The sequence below is a fragment of the Felis catus genome, chromosome A3 (assembly GCF_018350175.1).
Source record: "Felis catus isolate Fca126 chromosome A3, F.catus_Fca126_mat1.0, whole genome shotgun sequence".
Taxonomy (NCBI): Eukaryota; Metazoa; Chordata; class Mammalia; order Carnivora; family Felidae; genus Felis; species Felis catus.
The window spans coordinates 105,876,302-105,891,840 of NC_058370.1; the positions used below are offsets into that span (position 1 = coordinate 105,876,302).

Here is a 15,539-nt window from a genome sequence, read left to right on the forward strand (position 1 = left end):
CCTGCCACTAAACTGATGAAGGAGAACACTTGAAGCATCTGGGAGGGTCTCAAAGGGCGTTTGATGACGATGGCGGATGGTAATGGCAACACAGTGCTGTGATTTCAGTAGAGCAATGACGTGATTTAGAAATGGACGGCTGAGGCCTTCTGGTTGCCCACCGTCCTTCTCTTCTGACCTGGTCTTCTCATCTTCTTTTCTTTCCTGATCCCACTCCCCATCCCCCACCCACTTCCCCCACACTCTTTTGTCTCTGTGGAGCACAGAGAGACAGACACCCTTGTCCTGCCTGCTGGCCTCCTTCATCCCCCCCAAAGCCACTTCGTCTGAGGTCCGGTCTGGCTGGGCCGAGGGGGCCTGTTTCCGCACACATGATGCCGTGATTCCGCCAGCGTGGGGCATGACTGCCCGGCTGCGGCCTTGCTTGCTTCCCTGATTATTTCTCCTTAATTGAGCGTAAAGAATGTGAGGAATGTGGAGTAGACCGCATGAGGAGGGCTGCTGCAGCCCCCTTGGGGATCTGGGATTCTGAGCTCTGGATGGGAGAACTACAGAGGGCTGCTGAACCCCACAAAGTGTGTCGTTCCTGGGCCCCCCACCCTTGCCCACGGTGGCCAGTCCACTTCTCCAACCTCTGATCGGTTTCCTCTCTGCTCTGGGGTTTTCTTCTTCCTTCTCGCTGCACCAAGAATTTCATTTCTTTATAAAACCGGCTACGATCGCCTCTCTTCCCAGGAGTCCGCCTTGACTTAAACCCATGCGACGTTGGCAATCCTTATCCATCTGTAATTCCGGGTAGAACTCGGGAAGCTGTTCACTCTCCTCCAATGGAAGAGGGAGGGGCAATGGTTCTGGCCCCTCGTTGGCCTTGCTTAGCTGTTGGGAACCCTGTGTCCAGGCTGTGGGAAGATCTGAGTCGATGTGTGATGTCCTGCCGCTTAACCTGCCAGGAAGGCAGCCAGGTGAGTGACAGCTGGAGCATTTCCTCTGCCACTTTTCCCTGCCCGGTCAGTCTGGCTTCCTGTCTTCCCTGGCGGAGTGTGACATGGAGGAGAAAGCACAGGTTGAAGACTCCGCCTGGGTTGTGTTCTGGTCTCGTCCTGGGGTCTGTTGGCCGTGTGACCTCAGGCGAAGTTCTGACGTTATCCTCTCTGAGGCTGTTGCCTTCTGTTTTAAAAGGATGGTGGTATTTCCACACTCGCAGCATTGTAAAGATGAAATGAGACGTGCTGGAGCATGTGAAGCACATAGTAGGTGCTCAGGAGGTATTAGTTTGGCTCTTTGGAGGAAACTGGAAGAAGTCTTTTTTCTAAAAGAGACGTAGTTTCCTGTGGTGAATGCAGCAGGCCATCCCTAGAGATCATCAAAGGGACAGAGTGACCCTGGGAAACCTGGTCTTAGGACTTCCACCCAGAAAAGTGCCATGGTCAGGGGGACTTGGCAATCCTGACTCTGTGGCTCAGGCTGTCTTCCTCCACCTCCCCTCCCCAGGAGGCCAGAGCAGAGGCGATGTTGATTCTGCAGTGGGTGGGGTTCAGGGTATATTTAAAGACAAACTTCCTGCCCAGGAGAGAAGTTCTGTGTTGTGATAGCTAATCTTCCCAGAGTAGTTGAGTGTGGGCTGATCTCCTTATTTTCACAAATAGGACCGGGGTTGGGGCTGGCTGGGATGCAGGCTAAACTCACGCAGAGGTAGAGGCAGGGCAAAGTGGTCCTCCATGGCCTGTTCTCACCTAGACTCTGCTGGCCGCCTTCAGCCTCCCACCCCCTCTGCTCACTGGCAGGCCGCTGCCTGGGGTGCTCTGAGAGCGGCAAGGCTGAGAATGCACCGATTATATTCTGCAACTTCTGGAAAGTTCCTGCTGTTAGCGATCTGCAAACCTCCCGAGATGAAAATTCAGAACAAAGTGGGAAGTAAATGGGCCTCATGAGTGATGGTGTAGGAAGCTTTGTCATTGGGGGTGTTTATGTGCAGAGGCCCCCGAGCAGGGCCATGGGCCCCTTCATCTTTATGGAGCCCGGAATGCTGGGTATTAGCGGGGCTTTAGGACAGAGGCTGACCTGCGGGGCTGACACTGACATTTCCCTCTGTTTCCCAGAGCCAGAGACACGTTGCTGCCCTCCCTTCTATGGCAGGAGATGCCCAAGGAGAACCGTAGGGCCACCAGCAGAGAAGGGTCCCAATGATGAAGCTGATTCTGTGGCTGGAGGCCCCAGGGAAGAGAGGCAGCAGGGGTTGGCAGAGAGTGTAACGAGTCTTGGGTGGACGAAGGTGGAGTATTCCTTTGTAGGAATCTAGTTTCCCCGGGACCAGGCTGAGCCTTTTCACCAAGTCAGACGCTAGACCTCTCTCCTCCTCAGAGCTGCACTGCTCCTGGAGCCTAGAATGCACAGAATTGTGCACTGTCCCCTCCTCCCACCCCTGCCCCCATCCCCATCCCCATCTGGGTCTACATTCCTATTCACAGCCACAGCAGCCCTGGCAGCAGCCATGGCTGAGCCACATCTGGGGCTCTGATGGCCACATCTGCATCCGCCCCTCTCAGAGCTGGTTATTTCTATTCTGACTTTTATCTGCATCTGTGGAATCTGGAGGGGATCTGTGGATGGTGGGTTCCTAGCCCCAGATGCTGTCAGTTTCTAGGGGAGGGCGGGGGAGGGACCCCATGTCACCGGGCCCAGGGGAGGTGCTCTGATGGGCTTCAGTGGGAGGCGTTGGCTCCCACCTCTCTGAAGTCATGGATTCCTGGCTCTTGGGTTCCAGGCAGAGAAAGTTGGGAGTGATCCCGCCAGAGCCTCACACCTCACTCCCCAAGCCCTCTCCCTCCCCTTGTTCTACTCTATCTGTGCCTTTAGCCCCTTGTCCTCCCCCAGCTAATATACTTACTGTTGCTACTGGTTCCAGGCTCCGGCTCCCAAATGACAGACGGGATGGTGGCAGAAGAGAAAGAACACTCATGTTGCACATGAGAGGGAGCTAAATGTGGGGTGTGGAAGGAGGGAGACCAACATGGAACTGGGTTTGGTGGCTTTGAGCCATCTCAGGGGTCCCGGGACTGGTCTGGAAAGGCTCCAGGTAATGTCAACATGGAACACTAGGGGCAAGGCTCTTGTAGCCAACACGTTCTGTGTTTATAGGCCAAGAGGATCCATGAGAGGGCTGCTGGCTTTTAAGCCAGAGCACCTTGGACGATATATAGGCTGGGCATCCCAGCTGGCCTCCGATCAGGCTTCTTTGTGTCCAGAGTTCCTTGGTTGGGTCGCCTTTTCAAGACTGTCGGAGAGTGGTGGGGGTGGGGTGTATGGCATACTGGGCATTTCTTGATGTAGTCCTTCATGGTTGGACAGACACTCTGCTCATAAGAACTCCGACACAAATCCTGACTCAGGAAGGGATAGAGGACTCCAGAGAGCTGATACCTTTCCTCTGGACTGGCCCAGACCTGCTGGCCTGGGAACTTTACAGGTCAGTGTCCTCTGAGTGAGGTCCTCTAGGATGAAGGAGGTGGGCCCCCTCCGGTCTCCCTCACAGGCCTAGAGAAAATGTAGGATTTGATGCAGAGAAAAGGAACCGGAGAGGTCTTGAATGGGACTGTATATCAGTGTATGAACAAGCCCATCTATGAGTGTGTGTGTGTGTGTGTGTGTGTGTGTGTGTGTTCGACAAACCACTTCCATTTAGAAGGTTGTCATCCCCGTCCTGATTGAGGGTTCCCCTCACTGTGTTCTAGAAGGCTCTGGGACCTTGTGACTTAGAATGGCATTTTGCCTGGCACATTCCCCAGGATGTATCAGAGTATCAGTTGAGCCCAAGTTAAGATTTGACTGATCAGGAAGTGCACCCCCAAAGTGATGGGGTGGGGGCCGTGGTGACGGAATCCTCAGTGATTTTGCCGGGAGTTAACCAGGTGTGGGGTTGTTCTCCTGGCTCAGACACTTCCCAGCCCTGCTATGATTCTTCTGTCACTCTGCAATGGGTTTCTAGGCTCTGTGACTTCAGAGCCAACTCACTCAATATCTGAGCAGAGACCCTCATTTGAATCTTATCTGGTAGAGCAGATCTGGTTTGGATCTTATCTGGTTTGGATTCTAGAGCAGCCAAAGTGTTCCCCGTGCAGACAGAGGACATCCCTGTTAAGGCTCCAAAGTCACCCTGTGAAATGTTCCTGATGGGAGCAGTGATTCCACCAGTCCCAAATGTGACCGGTGACACTTTACTAGGTAACTAGCCTGATCTTTCTGAGCCTCAATGTTCTTATCTGTAAAATGGTAGTAACAGTAATACCTAACTCATAGGGTTGGTATTAATTAAATACAGCGATACAGAGAAAGAGCCTATTACAGTGCCTAACACCTCATAAATGCTTAATGCATGCTAACTCTTGCTGTTTGTTAATTCCCACCCCACCACAGACACCTCTGTGTGAGTCAGGCATTTGATTTCCATAGATCAGGGTGAGAGTGTGGAGTTGGGGCTACAGTAAGGTTTTGGATGAGGATGCAGGTATGGGATTGAATTTAGTGATTTTTGGACAGTGTTTGGGTTGAGGTTTGGGGTCCCTGTTAGGGATGGGTGTTAGGATTAAGTTTGGGATTAGGACAACATTTGGGATGGAGGTCCCAGGAAAATTTGGGTTAGGGACAGAGTTGCCCTTAAGGGAAGACTTTTTATCAAGAATAGAATGACTACATCCCAGCATAGACGCAGGAGACACACAGGGACTTTGCAAGTCTGGCTTCCTGGTGGGGGGGAGGGGGACTGCCCTGGCCTGCACAAGCCCAGAACTTTTCTTAGGATGACATCTTCCCCCTCAAGGCTCTGTGGGGTGCACAAGGTCAGGGCCTTTTGGGGAGCCCTAGGGGGGTCAAGGCTGGAGAGAATGTAGGGAACTCACTGTACCTTCCTTGCTTAGTTCCAGCCCTCCAACACAGTAAGCTCAGCGCTCCCAGCTCGTGGGTCCTCCCACCCCTTGCCACTCCCCACATTTTCACCTGATTCCAGGGTTCTCTGGCCCCAGCAATCTTGCATATCTCCCACCCCAACCCCCACCTTCCTCCAGCCTCCACCTCTTGGGGGAGGTAGGACACAAAGGCTGGATCTTTCCACCAGCCCCATCCTCCTCCCTTGCCTTTCTCCCTCCCGGGGCTGGCAGAGGCCAAAGAAAACAGAGAGCTGCCCCAGCTCACGGCTCACTCTCTCCCTCACTTCCTGCTCCGGGAAGATGGTTTACTCCCTCCCCCGCCCTGGCTCGGGACCTGGCCTTGGTGTCAAGTTTCCACAGAGCTTCCAGAATCGGAGGCCCTGCCTGGGCTCCAGCTGGACCCCTCACCTCTCTCCATGTCACCTCTTGGGCGTCTTTTCTCCCTGGACCCAGCCAGGGCTCTGTGCCCCAATCTCCCGGTAGTGAAATTTTGTTTTTCAGGTGGCGTAAGAAACCAGTGGAAGGAAGGTTTTCTTGGGAGTAGGGGGCATGTAGGATGAGGGTGGGATGGAGGGGGACAGATAGCTGCTGTGCAGAATGGAACTCTGTGGGATGGGTGAGGGAGCCGTGTGGACACAGGGTCTGAACACACTTCCCTTCAGGCCTGCTGACCCAGTGGAAAACGCTCCTCTTACAGCCTAGTATGAATGATGTCCCTGGAACTGTGCACCAACGTGGCCCCGGCCACTGGGCAGCCTTGATAACCTTCCCCAGGGCAGGCTTCAGTGGGCCGAACAACCGCAGGCTCATTTGTGGCCAGCTCAAGAGACGTATCCCCCCTCAGAACTTCCTGATTTCCAGATCCCCATTCAATCCAGTTTCAAGTCTAGCCACCCTCCCCCCAAATTCCCTCCGGGGTTCTCAGCCTCCTTTCCTCTGCTCTGGATAGAGCTTTGCCAAAGAGCCCCTCAGCTTCTGAGGGGACTCTGGGGGTTCTGAAGCCCCGGACCTCTGTCTACTCTGCAGACCCACCCTCTCTCTCCAACCGCAGGCCTCTCTTCTGGCCCAAACTGTCCTTCCTCCCTTCTTTTCCACTTGCTCTCCCCAGCTTCCCAGCCCAGAACTTGGGTTCCTTTCAAATTACTGCTCAGTTGACTCGGACAAAAGTTAAGCATATGGGCTCTGGTGTCTCGCTCCCTGGGTTTTGAATACTCATTCCAGCTAGGAAACCTTGGGCAAGACACTGGATGCCTTACGTGTGAAGTAGAGATAATAACTGTATCTAATGCACAGGACTGTTATGAGGATTAAGCAACGTAATGCGGTGACGCATGTAAAGGACTTAGTGTCGTGCCTGGTGCAGAGCACACATCTGACAGGTGACAGCTATTAATATGATTACCACATCTTACGATCACTCATCTGCACCTGAAGGAATATTCCAGCGAGGCTACTGAGGGATGGTAGGAGAATGAGGGCATTACTCCCCACAGGACTGGTTGGCAGAAATCCTGGTCTGTCCGTCTCCCGCTGCGTAATACCCATCCTGGCGTTTAACCTGAAGTTAGGTCTTGCTTCCTTCCACCTCCCTCCTCCCCTCCCTCTTTGTTTTCTGCACTTGACACTTGTCAAGAACCTACTCTGGCCCGATTCTTTGCGAGGCACTGAAGATACCATCACAGAAAAAGCTCCACAGCCTGAAGTCTGGTCGTGGAGACGGGGGAGACAAGCATGTAAACCAGCGAAGGCAGTGCTGTATCTTAGGTGCCGTGATAGAAGGATGTTCAGATATAGTGGAGCATAAAAGGGCTGAACTGGTAAGCCTTCAAAGCTGAGGGGTCCGGAGAGGTTTTCAGGCAGAGGGGATACTTGAGCAATGACAGTGAGGTGAAGAATGCCACATTTTATTGGGAATATCTTCCCCAGTTTGGAGCTGAGGACTAGAAGCTGAATATGTACTCTGCAGAGAATATCCTTCCTCTGAAGGATGCTAGAACAGCAAGCCTTGCTTGCTCCTTTTAGACTTCATCTAGGAAAGCCCTTCTTCTCTTATCTGAGTGGCTTATCTGCCTCTTCTCCTTCAGGTATTTACTCAGTTGCCACCTTCCCAGGGAGGCCATCCCTGAGTAGCCTATTCTGAATGACAACCTGCACCCCCCTCCACAGCTCTACTCCCCCCGCATCCTTCAACTTCCTTTATTTTCCTCCATAGCACTTACTGCTATCTAACATTCCATATATTTTGTTCATTCGTTTCTTTTTGTTGGTCTACTACTACCAAAAGGTAAGCTCCGTGAAGACAGGGATTTTTGTCCGTGTTATTCACTCCTGTATCCCTAGTGCTTGAACAGCTTGGCACACAGTAGGGGCTCAAGAAATGCTTGTCAGAGAGGTACCCATCCCCTGACTTATGCCGGAGACATATTTGGTCATCTCTAAAATGGGCCAGGTATGGCACTGGTGAGCTGTAGCTAATGATCCCCAAATGTCGATTCACAGACAGGCTAGCTACATCAAAATCATTTGAGGGTACTTGCTACATATACAGATTCTGGAATTACACTCACACCTAATGAATTAGAATCTCCACAGTTGGATGCTGCATTTTAGCAAGGGCGCTTGGTGCTTTGATGTGCGCCACGGTTGGAAATCACGGCTAGACAACCTGGAAAACGGAATGTGCTTCCTTCATCAATAAGAGAATCAGGAAGGAACACAGAGAGACCAGTCCAGAGGCTATTGTTATCATCTAACTCATAGGCAAAGGTGGCTTTGGTTCAGGTTGAGGCAGCTGAGACGGAGAGAAGTGGATGGATTCAGGGGATGTTCAGGAGCTGAAATCTTGAGATAAATTGCATATGGCAGACAAGGAGAGGAGGTGTCAAGAATGGATTCCAGGTTCCAGGCCTGTCCAGATACGTAGATGGAGGTGCTGTTATTCAGATGAGGGACCCTGGAAGAAGGCCTGGTGTGGGAGGTAAGATTATGAGTTTAGTCTTAGATACATTGAATGTAAGGTGCTTTTGGCAACCGGAGGGGAAATGTCAAGTCAATAGTTACATGCCCAGGCCAGGAGGTTTCCAAAGCCAGTCATCTGAAAACATCATGTTCAAAATGGGAGTTGTTGACTTTAAGCTAAGCAAGAAGACTGAGATCAAAGGAGTGAACATGGGCTACCTCAGCATGCTTATCTGTCATGTTTAAAAAATATGCAAACATATACAGTTTCCATTGTGAGAGGCAAATAAAGTAATGGAACCTAAAATAAAATTACATGTGCCCTAAACTTAATTATGCTTTAAAAAAAAAAAAAAAAAGAAAGCAGGAACTATACAACTGTAAAATGCATGGGTAGTTGTTATTGAAAGATTTAAATCTTGCTGACACCAATATGAAATGATGGGTTGTGATTCATAGGGAAGGTAATGTGATTTCTGCACATGGGCTCTGACCTTGGGCGCCCCAGCCGGAGTTTGGAGAGCGGTTCTAATTGAATCAACACTGGGCTGGGTGGGGGTGGGGTGGAGATATAATGTCTGCCAGGACTGTGGGAAGAACAATCTCAGTGCACTTTAAACAGAAGGAAAAAAAATGCGCCAGCAGACAAGAGGTCGTTCACGGAGAAAGAGGGGTTTGGAAAAGCAAGACGTGTCAAGCTTCTCCAGCCTGGCCCATGGGAGATACACATAGAACGTAAAGAGCAGAGCAGCCTTGTGACCAGAGAATGTCCATTATTTTGGGGGCGAGGGGTGTTTCACTGATATCTTCTGAGTGAAGGGGAACTATTGCCTCAACTGCCCTTTGTTCTGATTCTGGGCCCTCCAAGCAGCCTCCTGGGGATTAATTTGACTTAATAGAGAACACTTCCTAAGCACTCAGAGAATAATAACAGAGAACGTTCCTGTGAGCCCTTATATGCATTATCTCATTTAATGTTTCCAACAACTAATGATGCAGGTAACTGTTATTATCTGGGCATTACAGATGATAGAATGAGGCCACAGAAGTTAATGCACTGGCCCAACGTCACATAGGTAGTGACAGCCAGGCTTTGCTCCCAGGAAGCTGGGATCTCTCCCAGATGCCTTCCTCTTAACCACTTCCTTGCACTTGCACACCCACGTGGTGGTGTGGGATGGGGGGTTAAGTCTTCTGGTCCCTGATGAGGGTGTGAGGCATCAATCCCAAGTTCATCTTATAGATTGAAACTCTTGTTTTTATAGCTGCTTGTGTGAATTTTGCTAATCTGCATCTGCTGTTGGGAGACTGACAGAAGACCATCTGACTTCTGGCCTGAAAGGTGGGGGCCAGAAGCAGAACATGGCCCCTCAACCTAATTGCTGCTCCTGGCTGTGGGTCCAGCACCTCGTGCATGGATGGCACTTGAGAATCTTTTCCTGTAGGACCAAATGAAGTGAAGGGGTCACCTGGGGGCCTCCGAGGGGTCTCCTGGCTATCCCCTGCTAATGGCCCCCAAGTAAAAAGATGGCACTGGTTTTCGACAGTTTTTAGCAAATTTTCAATATTCAGAAATGTTTTTGTCCTGCCAGTTGCAAACTCAGACTGCCTAAGTGAACATTTGTTAACAAAACTCCAAACTTGTGTTATAAACATAGTTATGGAAGGAAAGAAATATCTACTCCCAGATGTAAATTGAACCAAAGTGTACCAGGGCTTTTACTGTAATCACTTTTGGAGAGAAAAATTTCCAAAAGGTTGTTTCCCCCTTCAGAAATGTTCAAATGGAAGGAAACTAGACGTTTTACAAACTTGAAGTCTCGAATGGCTGCAAATGTCTGTAATTCGGAGTCATTTTTTGGAGGCTATATTTCTATATTGCCCACTGGAATGATAACAAACTCGTGGAAAGGAAAGGTTTCCAGCTCAATGGCTTCAAAATGTCCTGTGAGCACTCAGATGATGCCTGAAAGGCAGGCTTAAAGGGATCCAACTCCAAGCCAACAGGGCCATTTACTATTTTAATGCTATTATTATTATTTCAATCTTTAATTTTGAAATCATTATAGATTCACGGGAAGTTGCAGAAAAATATACAAGGGCTCATGTACTTTTTACCCAGTTTCCCTCAATGGTAACATCTTGGATATTATTATTATTTTAAAAAATTTTAATGTTTATTTATTTTTGACAGAGAGAGAGAGAGAGAGAGAGGCAGGGTGTGAGCGGGGGAAAGGCAGAGAGAGAAGGAGATACAGAATCTGAAGCAGGCTCCAGGTTCTGAGCTGTCAGCACAGAGCCTGACGTGGGACTCGAACTCATGAACCACGAGATGATGACCTGAGCCGAAGTCGGACACTTAACTGACTGAGCCACCCAGGTGCCCCTTGGATATTTTTAATTAAATAAAGAAAATTAAAAAGTAGCTCAGGCCCTTCCAATGGCAAGCACTCAGAAGACTGAATTTACACTTAAACACACCGTTGATTTAAACGAGGGGAAAATATCTTTTTGCCTAATAAATTGAAGAAGTTTAAAATGTATTTGAAAATGTTCTTTCTTTCTTTTTTTTTTTTTTGAAATGTCGAAGTTGGCCCACAGTCATAGGTAATCGGACAATCAGGTTCCTCCTGCTCATAGCCTGGTGTCATCTGGGCGCATGAGTCCAGCCTTATCTTCAAATACTCCTCGTTGTTTTCAGTATTCTCAGTGCAGCCCTTTAGCAATTAAAAATGTCAGCCCCTGTAATGGAAAGTTAGTTAAAAACAAATCTGGAGTAGCCATTACAATTTCAGTGATAGTATAGGGCCAAATGAGTTCTCAGGCATTTTCAGTAATATAAGTACCTTCATTTATGGCAACTGAGAACTTTGTGGGGGAATTCATGGCAAGGGAAATTACTAATTTACTACATTTATATATGTCACTCTCTCCCCGTCTTCTCATGATTGCAATAGAAGAGAGGGAAATTGTTTCAACTATCAAGTCACATTTGTGTCTCCTAATTTGGGGGGGGGGGCGGAAATGACAAGCATTTGTCAATGGAAAGAGTCTGCCCAGTCCTTGTTTTGTGTGAGGGACATTTCATGCAAAACTTTTCTGTTATCAGGCTCTTTCGGCCCCCTCTCTCAAACAATAATTTACTAACGTGAATCTCTACACTTTTCTTCAAACTGTAAATGGTTCTAAGAGAAGATTCAAGGGAATGTCTGTAGAATTCACCCATGTATTTGTTCCAAGTGATGTTTTAAATGATTATTTCTCTAGGACTCCTGCTGGAGGTGAAAATATCACACAAACCGATTGTGATGCTTTCGCACCAGAGAAATCTTCACCATCCTCATTTAACAAAATTCATCCGTAATGAAACATAACCTTACTTTTTAGAGTTTTTTGGAGAGCCTGACCTTTAAAAGCCACTCAAAATCATAAGACATTTAAAACCTATAAGTGATTGAAAACTACTTAAATGGCGAGAAGAGGTAGACTAGGACATGTTTGTACCAAAGAATATTATACAGCAATGTGAATGAATGAACTGCCATCAGGTACCTGGAAAAAAATAAGTGACTCACACACACATAACAGTGAGCAAAAAGGCCAGACAGCACAAAGGATGTTTGATTCCGTTTATATAAAGTTTATTTTTTTATTTTTTTATTTTTTTTTATTTATTTTTGGGACAGAGAGAGACAGAGCATGAACGGGGGAGGGCAGAGAGAGAGGGAGACACAGAATCGGAAACAGGCTCCAGGCTCTGAGCCATCAGCCCAGAGCCTGACGCGGGGCTCGAGCTCACGGACCGCGCGAGATCGTGACCTGGCTGAAGTCAGACGCTTAACCGACTGCGCCACCCAGGCGCCCCCGTTTATATAAAGTTTTAAAATAGGTAAAACTAACCAGTGATGTTGGAAGTTAGCCTTTGGGGGATGGGGTGGGGTACGTGTTCCAAAGGCACAGCAGAAGGGTTTCTGGGATGCTGGGAACATTTTGTTTCTTGATGTTGTTTACCTGGGTGTGTTTGATTTGTGAAAATTCATCATGCTCATCACACTACGTACTTAACAAAGTTTGCACTTTCACTATGTAAGTTATACTTCCATAAAGCATTAGAAAAAAAGCCAGTAAGTGCAATGGGATTATGGGAGAGACTGGGTCGCTGGCAGGCATCCCAGCATCCTTCACTGCAGACATGATGGCGGCCTCTATTCAATTCTGTCTCAGACAGGGTGGCGGATGGTGGGGAGGTGGGGCGGGCTCCATGGAGACAGCATAGATGATCTCTAATTATACTTTTCCTTTTAGAAAAAGGAATTTTTTTTTTTCCAAAAGAGGGACTTTAAATGATAGTTGGTGGAAGAACCTCCTTTATGTCATCTACTCTTGGAATACTTTTCCTACTGACAGATCCCACACACAACTCCCCCAGCTCAGTGCCATGCTGCCTGACAGAGAGGGGTGATAGCACCCACCAGGCTCACAGAACCACAGAACTGGCTTTAAACCTCATCTCTGCTTCTCACCTGCTTTGCCACCCTGGACACCGATCTGTTCTTGAAGCCTTAATATCCACCTAATGGGTTGACACTGAGAATTAAATGAGGCTTCCCAAGGGACATATGTCTGTTACAATGCCCGACATGTGGCAGACATTTGAGAAATTGTTCCTTACTTACATTGTCTCTAATTTTTACTCTGCACAATAGGTATTATTTTTATCTTACAAATGAGGAAACCCAGCTTGCATGCAGCAGGATCCCACCCAATGAGTGGCAGAGTAGGATTTGGACCCTGACCACCAGCCCTGAGCCGAAGTGCCTAAACTCTCTGCCATGCTGCCTGGAACCCTGTGCCTGCAGCTGGCCATGCTGCTGTGGTTCCAGGACTCCTGGAGATGAGCTCCCCGACCTCTGACTATTTCATTTTCCTGGCTCCCGTGGCTGCAGCTTCTGGAAGCCCGTCTCTCTTCTCTTTCACCTTCTTCCCTAAATGACAACTTCTCTCCTCCCCTCCTGCTGTCTCTGGAGCCCCAGATGCCAGAGCTCCACAGAACAATCTGTGCCCTTTCCTGGGCTAACCCCGATTTGCCTTCCAGGCTAGCAGTGTCTAGCTTGGGGGGCTCCTGCCCACACCAGGCTTCCTACATCTGAAATTGGCCCAAGGAACCCAAGAAGACGGTCCAAGCCATAGGAATACTAGTGCTGCTGGGCAGGACTCGCTCTACAATTTGCAGAGCTGAGTGCAAAATCAACATCCAGAGCTCCTTGTTTAAAAAAAAAAAAAATCAAAACATTAAGAATTTCAAGACAGTGATACCAAGGCATTAAACTAAGCATGGGACCTTGGCCCTGTCCCCTTGAATGTTACCTTATGATTCTGCTAAGTGGAGTCCTGAGATTTGTGGCCTTAGACATGGGTCCAGACCCCAGGATCCAAGCTTGTTGGATTCCCTGGTCTCCTCAGAAGGGACAGGATTGTCAGTGAGGTCAGTGGCCTGTGTGTACTCAGGACCTGGGCAGAAAGACTGTGGTGACTTGAAGACTTACAGCCCCAGTGATCCAGGGCTCTGAAGTGACACCAACCTCAGGGGTTAGGTCTCTGTTGTGTGGCCTCAGGCTCTAGGATTGTGGCCTGGCAGATAGGTCGGTGTGCGGTAGGGGGTAGAGGGATGAGGCAGGATGGTGGTGGGGAGATGAAGGACCTGTGGAATAGCTTCGAAGGCCAAAGGAAAGGGGCGCCTGGGTGACTCAGTCCGTTAAGCATCCGGCTCTTGGTTTCAGCTCAGGTCATGATCTCATGGTTCATGGGTTTGAGCCCCGAGTCAGGCAAGTTCTACACTGACAGCTTGGAGTCTGCTTGGGATTCTCTCACTCTCTCCCTGCCACTCCCTGGATCTCTCTCTCTCTCTCTCAAAATAAATAAATAAGCTTAAAAAAAAAAAAAAAAGAAGGCCAAAAGAAAGGGATGAGGGGATGCTTGAGATCTGGATCTTGGAGGGAAGTGGGAGATACAGCCTCTACGGTTCAAATAGCTCGGGCCAGGACTTCAGGAAGCTGGTACGGTGCCTAGGACTCTGAGCCTGCAGTGGCCAGAGGCTTCCAGGGCTCCTGAGAGTACATCCTAGTCTCTGAGGAAGGAGCTTAGAGTCATGCCAGCCCAGGAGCACCCCACTGCTTTGGGCTATGAGTGAAGTGGATGACTGTTCTCTCTTCTTCAGTAGAGGCTTCTACGTGCCTCGTGTCCGAGGCCAACCCTTCTGCGTGTATGCCACCTCTTGCACTGCCCCCCACCCCCGCCCCCCATCATGCTACCCCTTCCTCCAGACTCTTTCCCTAGCACGCATTCGGGTAAGAAGAGCACAGGTTTTGGCATTAGAGAGTTCTGGGCTCCGATTCTGACTTGGCTATTTCCTAGGTGTGTGACCCCAGCCAAGTAACTCAACCTTTTTGAGTCTTGGTTTCCCCATTTATAAAAAAGAATAATGAAGGTGCCTGTCTCATAAACTACATAGGAGGATTAAATGGAAAAATATGGTCAGGATGCTGGCCACATCGCGAGTGCTCAATAAAATGATAACTGTTCGTCGTAGTGGCATAAGAAGAATAAGGTCATTAATGTGAACAGGCAATGTGGTATATGGAGATAATTTCTGTTCCAGAATGTGAGTGTAAGACTCAAAGTGGTGTCTGTGGTGTAGAAGCTCCCAGAATGGTGCCTGGTGTCTAGTAGGGTCAAAAAACCCCTGTAAACTGTTTGTTCATCTTCTCTCCAACTTTCCCTTGGGTTCCATCCAGCACTTGGGGCCTCCTTAGATCCAGTCTTAACGTCCCTTAGACAGCCTATGCCACATGACTCTGGCTGGGCGAGCAGCCATGAAGAGAGGGTCTTGAGTGTGCAGAGGAGAGGGAGAAGGGCACCTGGAGGGAAGGCCTTGGGCAGACCCAGTGAGAGGGGCAGCCTCACTGGTTATTCTGCCCACAGGTCCCTGCCTCTGGGCACACACCCCAGTGTCTCTGTCTGCCACTCAGCCAAGGCTGGTTTAAAAACCTGTGCCTCCATCACGCCAAAAGAGGCCCCTGTCTCTCCACTCCTTGGCCAACAATTCAGTCCTGAGCAGGTGGCCCCACTGCCCTGATCTTCCTTACCCTCTTGTCTCCACAACATGCCCTCCCCCCTCTCCTACTCCTTCCGGCCTTCATCTATTTCCACCCCTATCCAGCCCCCAGCCTGACCCGTCTCATGAGATTCTAATCCAAAACCAACCACCCCCACCTCCTGCCTAGCATTTCTGCCATCCCTCCCTGTCTGCTTACTCCCCCAGCGCTCTGGGGAGGGTCCGTGTACCTTCTGGGATCTCTAGAGGACATGCCTGTCAGCCTCTGACTGGAGAAATGGTTGCCAGCCATTCCATTCTGGTGAAAGCAGATGCCCCAGAGCAGAGTGTAGACCCTTCCCCTTGCCCTCAGTTTCCAAGGTGCCCCGCAGTGCCCTCCAGTCTGCCCTCCTCCATCCCCACTGAGGGCCACGGGCTCCTGGGTACAGTGAGTCAGGCCTCGTCTCCACTGTTGTTTATGTAATCCTTCCCTGCAGTAACAAGGTGTTTACTGTTGCACAAACACATTTTGGTTTAACGGCTGATAGTAAAACTGTCTGATAAAG

The 15,539-nt window shown here is 49.4% G+C and overlaps 1 long non-coding RNA gene across 1 annotated transcript in view; it reads left to right on the plus strand.

Annotated features, from left to right (window-relative positions):
- Positions 1–364: 364 nt before the first annotated feature.
- LOC109498278 overlaps positions 365–15,539 on the plus strand; it is a 44,145-nt gene continuing 28,970 nt past the window's right edge. The window contains exon 1 of the long non-coding RNA XR_002741236.2: positions 365–962. This is a non-coding gene — a long non-coding RNA (uncharacterized LOC109498278). The remainder of the gene's footprint in view (positions 963–15,539) is intronic.